The 11954-nt window shown below is 40.4% G+C and overlaps 2 non-coding genes across 2 annotated transcripts; one reads left to right on the forward strand and one right to left on the reverse strand.

The window, feature by feature from the left end:
* Positions 1–778: 778 nt before the first annotated feature.
* Positions 779–885, reverse strand: LOC112535430. Its single transcript, XR_003079563.2, has one exon. It is a non-coding gene; the product is annotated as a small nucleolar RNA R71 (small nucleolar RNA).
* Positions 886–11556: 10671 nt separating this feature from the next.
* On the forward strand, positions 11557–11663 carry LOC112535429. Its single transcript, XR_003079562.1, has one exon. It is a non-coding gene; the product is annotated as a small nucleolar RNA R71 (small nucleolar RNA).
* Positions 11664–11954: the final 291 nt, after the last annotated feature.

The raw sequence follows: 11954 nt of genomic DNA on the forward strand, positions 1-11954 counted from the left end.
TACTTACCATTTGTGCTAGTCTGCATCGATAGGTTCACTGCCTTAGATATTAGCTACACAAATAGCCTATCAAGTTCTTGGCGCCGTTGCCAGGGAACTTTTTGTGTGAACTAGAGTGAATTTGTGTTTTTGTTAATTTAGCCATATTTAGTTTTCTGTCTTTATTTTGCTTTATTTTATTCTTTTATTGTTTTAACTAATTTTGTTCTTTGGTTGCTACCTTCCATTCTTAGGTAGTTTTGACCAGGAGCTCTAGCTCTGATCTTGTAGAGCCTCTGTCTGATCCAGAACGATCCCTCAAACTTTAAGGAAGCGTTTGCAATCAGAAAAGGAGGAGATTGAGGTTGAGGTACCTATTGATAGACCAGAAGGGATGGAGAATCACAACGGAAATGCCGCGGCGGACGCCAATAGATCGATGTACGAGTTTGCTAAACCATCATTGGATGGGACACAAACGAGTATACTCAGACCGACGGTGGCAACTAACAACTTTGAAATAAAGCCAAATGTGATCCAGATGGTACAACAAAGTGTACATTTTGGAGGGCTGCCAAGCGAGGATCCCAATGCCCATATAGCCAACTTTTTGGAGATATGCGACACGTTCAAGATAAATGGAACTACCGATGATGCCATCCGGCTGAGATTATTTCCATTTTCTTTAAGGGATAGAGCAAAGAGATGGCTGCAGTCCCTTCCACCGAATACTATCACTACCTGGAAATCCTTGGCTGAAAAATTTCTTTACAAGTACTTTCCTCCAGCTAAGACTGCTAAATTAAGAAATGACATTTCTTCTTTTGTACAGATAGACGAAGAGAGCATGTACGATGCTTGGGAGAGGTACAAGGACTTGTTGAGATGCTGTCCACACCACGGTCTACCAATATGGATGCAGTTTCAGACCTTTTACGGCGGTTTGAACCTTGCTACTAGGCAAATGGTAGATGCTGCAGCAGGTGGGGCCTTGAACAACAAGATGCCGAAGCAAGCGCAAAACCTGATTGAGGAGAAGGCCATGAACAACTACCAATAGCAATCCTCAGAGTCGACAGGGTCGGTAGGTAACAGGGAATGGTGAAAAACTTTATGGGTTCTTGATGCAACTACACTGGCTAGGTGAACCTATCGATGCGGCCTAGCACTAGTGAGTATCAAGGTCGTATCCTTGGAGATCAGGTGAACCTAGAGTTACTACTGTTCGCTATGTTATCTAGTCTGAAATAGGGTGTGAGAAGTCTAAACTAAGTAACTAATGACTATGAATGTAAATAAATAAATAAACAACAACTAACAATCGAAAGACAACCGCAACAAGCGAAACAAACCCAAAGGGGATCTAAGTGATGGAATTCTAAAGGTTGATTTTATAAATTACCAATGTTGCTTACCCGTGCCTAAATCCGGAATCGGACTCGGTTTCTCGAGCTCGTGTGTTCTGACCTACAACCTAATGGAATCTCTTCTGTCGGACAGATTAGCATTAAGCATGATTTAGAACTATTAAAAGTTGTTAATTCTTAATCCGAGTGAGTAAATTAACCTTATCTCTATGTGTTAACTACCAGTTCTTACTATTCAAATTCCAGTTGTAACAAGCATTTCTCAATATCATGAAACAACCTAAAAGACAATTAATTCAACGTCTCAAATTAATTGAATCAAACTTTATTAATGAATAGCAAGAAGATTACAAGAATGGCAAATACAAATCTAACAAGCTAAGCACAATCTAACAACAAAGGTAAACCAATGGGTTGGCGTACCGAATACATTACTCATATTGAAAGAAACAAATACAAAAGGAAATAAATAACAGGAAAATGGAACATGTAACCCATCTTCTCTCGAATCGGAGTGGAAATGTTGTGGCAACGAAAACCTCAGGATCTCGGATGTCTCGATCGATCGTTCTGGAACCTTCAATCTTTGCTTGAATCTCCCAAATCAATCCTTTGAAATGATGTTTGGTCTCCCAAAATGTCAAGCAGAGAGAGAAATGGAGGGTCGGTCGTGCGCAGGGAGTCAAGGCAGAGTCCGGCGAAACCTAAACTTGCGAAACATCATCATTCACACCTATTTAGCAAGTGCCTATAGCGTCGGGCCCCCCGGCCCGCATGTTGCGTCTGATGGCATAAACATAAAAAATGTAAATCTTCAAAAGCGTCCAAGGGAGGTTCAGTTCGGCCGTTCCAAGAAAACCTGTTGAAAGATAATCACAATAGCTTTCTACGATCAACAATGAATCTCTCGTCAGGAGTCGAAAACCCCACGAAAAACTATGTAAACATACAGAGTCAAGTCAAACAGAATAATGTGGTGATGAATATGAGATATTTAGTGATAAATATTTAAGAATCATCTATATCAAACTACCCCAAACTTAAGCAACTTAAGCATTTGCTTGTCTCAACGATGGACTCACTCACGGATGCGAAATAACTCGATCAAATTTGCGAGAACTTAGCTTAAAATAAATTAATGACCATCAATGAATCCTCAAATCCCCAAATCACTAATCCTTGAGAAAGAGAACAAAGTTAATAAAGCTGCTAAAATTAAAATGATAAACCATCCAAATTGAGAATTTGAGAACCATGCCTCACAAGATGTTACTCAAAACACACAAGTGTATATAGGTGAAAGAAGATCGCCAAGCTCTCAACGCAAAAATACAAAAAAAGGTGCTTACCGTATGTGTATAGATCCAATCTCCACTTTGTGTGAAATAATCAATAATCATGATGAAAGGGTCTTGAGCCAGGTTGTAATGGGGTTAAGGTAGAGTATGGAGAAATATGGAAAGTAGGCTAAAAGTTGTTGAAAAATTATACAGGTAATGCAAGAAAATATCCAAGGATCAAATGTTGTACCAAAAATGAACACTAAGTTGCTTCAACAATAAGATGATGCTCGAAATGAACTAAAATAATTTTTTTTAATTAACTACTCCTGCAACAAAAGATAACGCAGGATAAAGTAATACAATGCTCAATCAAAAGTAGTAAAACGATATATGTAACATTTAGATTGAAGGGAGCATCTACGAGAAATCTAGCAACTTAGTGAATATATACAAAAAGAATGTAAATTGATCCAAAATGAAATGCAGCATAAACTTACATAATTCCAGCAACAATGGTAGAAAGAATGATAAAATGAATAGAAGTGATAAAATGAGTGTCAAAGGTGAATTACAAAGAAAGAAAAGGCTAAGGCTCAAAATTGGTTCACTAAGGGAAAAACAGGGTTAGGCTTTTGGCCAAATTGTGTAAATCCTAAGTGCTCAAATCATCTTATGACTATCAAAAATTCATGTAATCTCAAAAGGCATCATCACAAAGTAAGTTCTAGAAATAAAAAATCTGTACAATGCTCACTAAAAAAAAAGAAAAGGAAAAAAAATAATGATGCTCAAATTAGCTCAAAACCTCACCATTTGAGTGGGTTAAAATTGCATGAATTCTCAAACCAAAGTTTAAACAATCAATCATAATAATAAGCAGCAAAATTAATAGTGTTCTATATCCAAGATAAAGTAAAATGGAAAATTTAAGGAAAAACACCAGTTTTACCTGGCTCGATTGAAATTAAGAGATTCGTTCATTGCTTTCTTCCAACAAGATTCGATAAAAGCTACAGGGGTATCCATTCAAAAGAGAAAAATCATCAACTACTCGATTAAAACAAAACTCAAGATAAGGATAGTAAGAATAAACGAACTCAATCAATAAGGAAAATGAAAGCAAAATAAAAACAACAGAATACCATCCTTACAAAGGTTCGAGATAACAAAATCGGTACCTACATAAAACTAAGGTACCTACCCCACACTTGAGAAAAACATTGTCCTCAGTGTGAAAGAGGAATAGTATCCCACATGATCTAAAATAAAGTTCAATAACTAAAACTAAAATAGAAATAATATCATCCATATTAAAAACAGAAAGAAAATAAATTGTCCAACAATATAAAGAACTAAATAAAGAAAAGAAACGTCCAATAATGGAAGAGGATCCTCAATCCTCAACACGATCAACCCGGCCACCCTAGTCCTGCTGGGTGAAATCCGGAGCAAACAAAGGATCATCAAGCTGAGGAGACATCAGGGCATCAACACTAATAGAAGTACTGAAGTGGGTCAATGCAAACGAGGATGGCACAAAGGAGGAGAAGTAATGGACAAGTGGGGGTCACCAAAACTATCAAAGATACCCTCAAGGTCAAAGGGTGATACCGGCACAGACAGTGGTCGAAGCATAGGCGCATGTGGTGGAACATGAGAACTGGATGTTCGCATCTAAGCCAACTATTGAGAGATATCCTACAAAGAAAGATGAAAACTGTTATGGTCTTCTCTCATCTCGATACGCAAGGCCACAAGGTCATTATGAAGAAGTTGGGTCGCATGTGACTATGTCTGAAGCATTTCGCGCAAGGCTCTCACTGAATCCCTAGTCTCGGTACGAAAGGTCTGTATAAGATCCCACTGCTGAGTCATCCAGGCCTCCATCCTATCCAATCTAGACGCTAATGATGTGCCTGGTGAAAAAGAAGAAGAGGCACCGACTGCTGATGGACTAAAGAACATAGATGGGTCAGGAACATCTGTGGGCCTAAATAAGGGACGTGGCGGCGGTGGTGGAGGCACAAACTGCTCCTCGGTGATGTCAACATCATCATCATCACCCTCATCAGCACCGTTACCACCCATCTGGCTAGCTGAAGTGGACCATGTCAAGTGGTACTCAAAACCGCCTAAGGTAGACTTAGTCCGAGTAATCATCCGTATGTTGTACATCTACTATGTCCCAACAGCCAGCATAGAACCCAACTCTGTCATACTTTGAGCAGCGGCTGGAGTCAATACCCCCATATTCCTAGCTAGCCTAGTCACATAGGGTCCAAAACTAATAACTACCTTCCTAGCCGATCTCTGAATTCCATCCATCTGTGTAACTATCAGAAACCCTAAATCCAAATAGGTCCTCTGCCGAATATGTCAAAGTAAAGCAATATCAAGCTTGTTAAGAGCTCCCCAACTCTCACCCCTACCAGCCAATGTGTGCGCCAATATATTATGGAGGTATCTCAAACTGTCTGAAACACATGAAGCCTTGGTCCGGCTCAAAGAGAAAGATCGCCTGACCACTCTAATATCCTCCCAATACGAGTCTATATCCATCCCCAAATGCCTAACTGCCTGCTCAAACAAATCGGAGTCCACCTCCGCTCTAGTCCATATCCCTAAAGCTATACCAAACTTAGCTAGGGACATCTTGTAAGTCCTGCTAGTCACCTTGAAGGAAACTGTGTCTGGCGAAGTAAAATCCCTAATAGCTGGCTGAAGCCAAAAGGTGCTGAAGAACTCCAAAGTGAACTCTCTATAAGTGGGCTCTCTAATGTCAAAGAACCTATTCCATGGTACTGTCTCTAGTAAACTAGAAATCTCCTCAAACAACCTAACATCCCTCAGGGCCTGCTAATCGATGCACCTCCCAGTCAGAAGCGTCTTCGTCCTCACCACTTGAAATCGATCAATATGCTCCTGGTTGGTGAAGATCAAGTAAGGATGCACGCGCGGGGAGTGTCGAGCTCGGGCTCTCGGGTGATCGGCTGCCCGAGGGTAAACCTATCATCCAGGAGGTACTGGAGCAATAGTTTGGCCTGAGGTCTAATGACTAGAAGAACCATCCTCAAGTCTAGCTCGCTTCCCAACGGCTCGCTGCTGATTGTCGGTCATACTACCTGATAAAATGCAATATCAGATAACAAAATAAATAGCAAAACACTGTAATCAATCATGCATGTTCAATTTACACAAAATTTGACAGAAATTCGGCAGTATAACGGGTTGGTTGTTAACCCAGGAAGCTAGGGGTAAAATACCCTAATCGCTGAAATCCTGCAAGGCTGAAAATTTAGAGTGGAGGGGGAGAAGAGAAAATAGATAATAACAGATATAATGCCCAATGGCATTTCAGCGCATAACATCATAATGTACCTAATGGTATAACCAGCACATCCAAGATTCAATGCATGAAAAGGAAAAACAGTAATCAAGGGATAAACCATTACACATTATAATTTCAAAGCACACAGAAACGACATAATCACATTAAATTTTGTGTCCAATGACACAGCTAGCAACGGAGAATGTAAAAATAAAGTAACAGAAATGGAAAACAATAAAAACACACATAAAAACTAGTAAAAGAAAAAGAGTAGAAAAAGAAGTGAAAAACAGAATTAAAATAATTAACAGAGAATAGAAAAGCACAATAAAAACAGAATGAAGACAGAATTAATAAAAAGGAACAACGATTGAAAAAATGGAATAAACTCAAAATATGAAAATGAAACAGGGATACGAAAATGAAATAAAGCAAATGAACTAAAATAAACAATAGAATAGGTACTAAAGTCAGAAATTGCAACGGAAAATAAATAAAGAGTGGAATGAGATGACATACCTGAGGTGAAGAATCAAAAGAAAATGTAATTTGCGGGAAAGTAAGCTAGAACATGAGAGAAATAATGCGAAAATTAACAAAATTACAAGAAGAATGGAATGAAAATCATGCAAGAACAGAATAAAAACAAGCAAAATTAAGTGAAAAACATGAAATTACTTACTTGGATTGTCTTTGACAAGAAGTAGAAGAGTAGAGAAAGAGTTAGGAAGAAGAGAAAATCGGCCAAAAGAGTGAAAAGATGTGAAAAACCTCGTTTAAATAGGGTTCGGCTTTACTACCGGCCGCCCTGCTAGTCAGCGTACGGCCGCAATAGCCCCAACATGTGATCGGGCGAAATTGCATGGAATGCGATCCAAATCACATGTAACACATAAAAATATTCTTCCCAACACCAAATATCCTCAAAAACTTTGAAATAGAGGAATCAAAACAAGTTAAAAGAATAATACTAAACATATAAACAATCAAGCAAACTAAAACGAATAAAGTAAAAAAAAAATGAAATAACAAAAACTAACAAAAACATGAAAGCATAACCAAAGTCGAATGTACAAAAATGCTTATTTTGTTTTAAGTCTAGCTCGACTTAGCGGAGATCGACCCTACGTGCATACAAAGCCAATTCGTCAATCGTCATCCAGCGTTACCATGGTAAAGCTTCAACCGATGTCCATTCACTTTGAAATCTCCCTACCTGGGATGATGCAACTCTACCACTCCATATGGAAAGACTTGTCTGACCTGAAATGGTCCGGACAATGACTCACATAACTTTCCAAGTGGAGACAGACGCGGGCGAGTTGAAAGCAACACTTCGATCCGACTGAAATTCCTTAGGCCCATGAATCCTTTGATCATGCCATTTCTTTGTCCTTGCTTTGTAAGTTAACGAGTTTTCATCGCTCGCGCGCCACTCATCCACTCGTCGCCGCTCCTCCGTAGAGAATCAATATCAAAGTTACAAGTCCAAGGGCTCAAAGTGCCACTATCTCCACTCGACAAGCAAATGACATGACTTTCCTTAAACAAGACGATGGGGCATAAAACCTATAGATGTCCTAAGAGGGTACCATAAACACCATTATCAACAGAGCCCATCCTTCCTTCGTACTACTCCTTACAAAATATCACAATACCCTTATTAGTAACCTCAACCGCTCTACTAGTCTTCGGGGGTGATAGGGGTAGTAAACCACGGCCACCGTACCCCATACCGCAAGTATCTTCTCTAATTGGGCATTGCGTAAATGTGTTCTTCATACTATAAGCACACAGTGTACCAAACCTAGCAAACAATCGGCTTAAGGAACTTGCAAACAACCACCGGGATCATCGGTTGTCGGACCGAGCCTTCGTGCTTCCAACCACAGAAAAGTACTCAGCGGCAGATACTTATTACCATATGAAGAGGAAAAGGGTCCATGAAGTCGATGCCTCAAACATCAAAAATTTCAACAACTTGCACACTAGTTTGAGGCATCTTGTCACGAGAAGAGATATTACTGCCACGACAGCATGACGCGATCACACCGAGCAATTTCTTCTTGGAAGGCGTAAGCCAATAGAATCCTACTCTGGCACCTTCCTGTATGGTTTGCCGTTTGATGACCTCAGTATGGGTCCCCAGGCTGCCTCGATATTTGGAGAGTCTCTTTGCGCCATACACTGACGACAAATCACAGATCCGCATGCACACTCTAAATAGAAAGGGATCTTCCCAAATATAGTATTTCAAATCAGCAAAGAATTTCTTCTTTTGCTAATAAGTCATACCCTTTGGTAGAACCCTAGCAACCAAATAGTTAGCATAATCTGAAAACCATGGAGTATCATACCGAGGTGGACATATAAGTGCTCCTCCGGAAATCGATCGTCTATGGTCGTCTGTGCATCAAGTGAGGATTCTTCAATCTCGATAAATGGTCCATTGCCGATTCTCGCTTGATCTCGACATCAAATTCCCGCAATAAAAGAATCCACCAAATCAATCTCGGTTTCACATCATTTTTCAGGAATAAGTACCTCAATGCCGAGTGGTCCGTAAAGACGTCTTGGAGAGAACGAGATACGATCTAAACTTGTCAAAGGCATAAACAACAGCCAACAACTCCTTCTCTATGGTGGTGTAGTGCTACTGGGCTCTTGTCAAAGTCTTGCTAGCATAATAAATGGGTTGGAACTTCTTTTCAATTCTCTGTCCAAGCCACGGGCTCCAACTGCATAATCACTAGCATGCCCAATCAGTGAGACCATGATTGAATAAGTTTCTTAAGTAACTCAAAAGCGGCCAAGTATGCATCATTAAAAATAAAAGGTACATCCTTAACTATCGTAGGCTAGCAATCTTGAGAAATCTCTAATAAATCTCTATAAAACCACGCATGGCCTGAAACTCTAATTGCCTTAACGGAACTAGGAGGAGGTAGCTTAGATATAACCTCTATCTTAGCTCGGCCCACACCTCTATCCCGACTGAGATCTTATGCCCTAACACAATCCCCTCTCTCACCATGAAATGGCATTTTTCCCAACTTAATACCAAGTTAGCCTCAATACACCTAGCTAACATAAGCAAGATTTGCGGACAAGAGAGAGAGAATCTTAAAAAATAGAGAAGTCATCCATAAATACCTCTATAGACTCCTCAATCATGTCCTTGAAGATAGCCATCATGCAATGAAAATGTGCTTGTGTGCATTCTGCACCTGATGGCATCCAGATGTCCCATGGAAGGAAAGGGTAGTCTTCTCTTGGTCCTCGGGTGCAATAGGAATCTGGAAATAACCTAAAAAACCATCAAGAAAATAATAGAACATATGACCTGCCAAACACTCAATCATCTGATCAATGAAAGGAAGAGGGAAATGATCCTTCCTAGTTGCATCATTAAGCCTCCTATAATCAATGCAAACCTGATTCGAGAAAGTACGATCAACTCATCATTCTTATTCCTTACCACCACCACGTCCTTACCTCCTTCGGGCACAAACTTGCGTGACTGCATGGGACTACAAAACCATGATCGGAAATGGGATAAATCAAACCTGCATCAAGAAGTTTAATTACCTCCTTCTTCACCACTTCTTTTATGTTTGGGTTGAGCCATCTCTGAGGTTGAACAACCGGCCTGAAACTGTCCTCCAACAATATCTTGTGAGAGCAAAAACTTGGATTTATGCCTGGGATGTCAGCTATCTTGAAGGCAAAGGCCTTCTTGTACTTCCTTACAACTTCCAAAAGCATGGCTTGTTCTTCGAGAGTCAGATCAGCTGCTATGATCACTAGTAAGCGCTTCTCTTCATCCAAGAAGACATAAATCAAGTGGCTTGGTAACTCCTTCGATTCTAAGACTGATGGGTCTTCGAATGAAGTCTTTACCTTTTGCACTCTAGACCTATCAAGAAAAAGATAAGAATCAATTGACAAGCTCGGTTCAAAAGCCAATAAAACAGTGAGTTGCTCCAACACTTGCTTGTTGGACAACTCCTCCTCATCCTCAGCTAATGCTACCTGCAAAGGGTCAGAACATAACATTTCCTGCAAGTGGGACTCAACCACATCATCAATCACATCAACAGAATATAGAGCATCATCAATGTCTAGTGACTGTCTCATAGAAGTGGCTAGGTCAAAGGTAATGGTCTCATCATCAACTCTAAGCTTAAGCTTCCCATCGCTTACATCGATAACATCCCTCGATGTAGCTAGAAAAGGCCTACCCAGGATAAGAGGCACAGTACTCTCACCCTTCATATCCATCACCACAAAGTCCACAGGAAAGATAAATTTATCCACCTTCACAAGTACATCCTCAACAATACTTCTAGGAATCTTAACAGTCCTATCAGCTAACTGAATGCTCATCCTAGTAGGCTTGGGTTCATGCAACCCTAACTTAGCAAACAAACTAGTGGGCATCAAATTAATACTAGCTCCTAAATCGGCCAATGCACTACTAATTGGCAAATCGCCAATCACACATGGGACAGTAAAACTCCCTGGATCTCGTCGCTTGAGTGGCAGCTTATTTTTGAGAATAGCTGAACACTCCTCATTAAGTACTACCTAACCAAGATCCTCCAACTTTCTCTTGTTGCTCAAAATCTCCTTTAAGAACTTGGCATACTTCGGCATCTGTGAAATTGCCTCAATAAAAGGTAAGTTAATTTTCAGCTGCTTAAACAAGTCAAGAAACTTACTATATTGCTTGTCCACCTTATCACCTCGACCTTGCGGGATATGGGCAAAATCGATACTCCTTACGAGGGCTCTTTTGTTTGTCTTCTTTCTTCCTCTCAATCTCCACCATCTCAGGCTCTAGTCCTTCCTTAGCTGGCTCATCCTGCAAAATCATATCATCCTTATCAGCTAAAGGCAAAGAACCAAACAATTGCTTACTTGATCGCAAGGTGATAGCCTTGCAATGCTCCCTCGGGTTTTGACTCTGTAGTGCTGGGGAGCGATCCTGAGGGTCTCTCTAAAAGCATCTTAGAAATTCGGCCAATCTGAATCTCCAAGTTCTGAATTGAGGCCTGCTGATTCCTAAGTGCACTATCAGTCTGCTGGAATCTTGTCTTCATAGACGTCACAAACTTCATTATAAGCTCCTCTAAATTTGAATTCTTTTCTAGTGGAGGAGGAGCTTGTGCAGGCCTAGCTGGCTATTGCTGTGGCTGCTGATGAAGTCTCTGAAAACCTGGTGGACCCTAGGTATTATTGTTCCTCCAACCGAAGTTGGGATGATTGCGCCACCTAGGGTTGTATGTGTTGCTATAAGGGTTGTTCTACTGCCTTGGGGCATTCCCCATATAATCAACCTGCCCAACATCAAAAGACACAGCAGAAACAGATGGAAAAGTAGAAAAAGATGAAGCAAACATACCTCCCGCAATACAATTCGCACTGTAGTGCGAGCTACCACAAAACTCGCAGCCAACGTTCGCTGTATGAAACGGCATCTGGAGTTGGTCAATCTTCTTGGCTAGAAGCTCTACCTGAGCTCCCAAGGCTGCTGCAGAATCCACTTGGTTGACCACTCCCTGTCTTCTTGGTCGTCTTTTAGAGGATTTCTACTGATAATTGTTCATGGGGGCAGCAACTCAAAAGATCCTTAAACCTCTCCCATGCATCGTACATGCTCTCATTATCAAACTGCACAAAAGAAGATATGTCATTTCTAAGTTTAGCAGTTTTAGTGGGAGGAAAATACTTATAGAGAAATTTTTTCGGCCAACGCCTTCCAAGTAGTAATCGTCTGCTGTGGAAGAGATTACAACCATCTCATTGCTCTGTCCCTCAAGGAAAATGGAAATAATCTCAGCCGAATGGCGTCATCGGTTGTTTCATTTATCTTGAATGTGTCATAAAATCTCTAAAAAGTTGGTGATGTGTGCATTAGGATCCTTGCTGGGCAATCCTCCAAACTGCACGCTCTACTGGATCATTTGGATAACATTGGCCTTTATTTCAAAATTG

The sequence above is a fragment of the Ricinus communis genome, chromosome 7 (genome assembly GCF_019578655.1).
Source record: "Ricinus communis isolate WT05 ecotype wild-type chromosome 7, ASM1957865v1, whole genome shotgun sequence".
Taxonomy (NCBI): domain Eukaryota; kingdom Viridiplantae; phylum Streptophyta; class Magnoliopsida; order Malpighiales; family Euphorbiaceae; genus Ricinus; species Ricinus communis.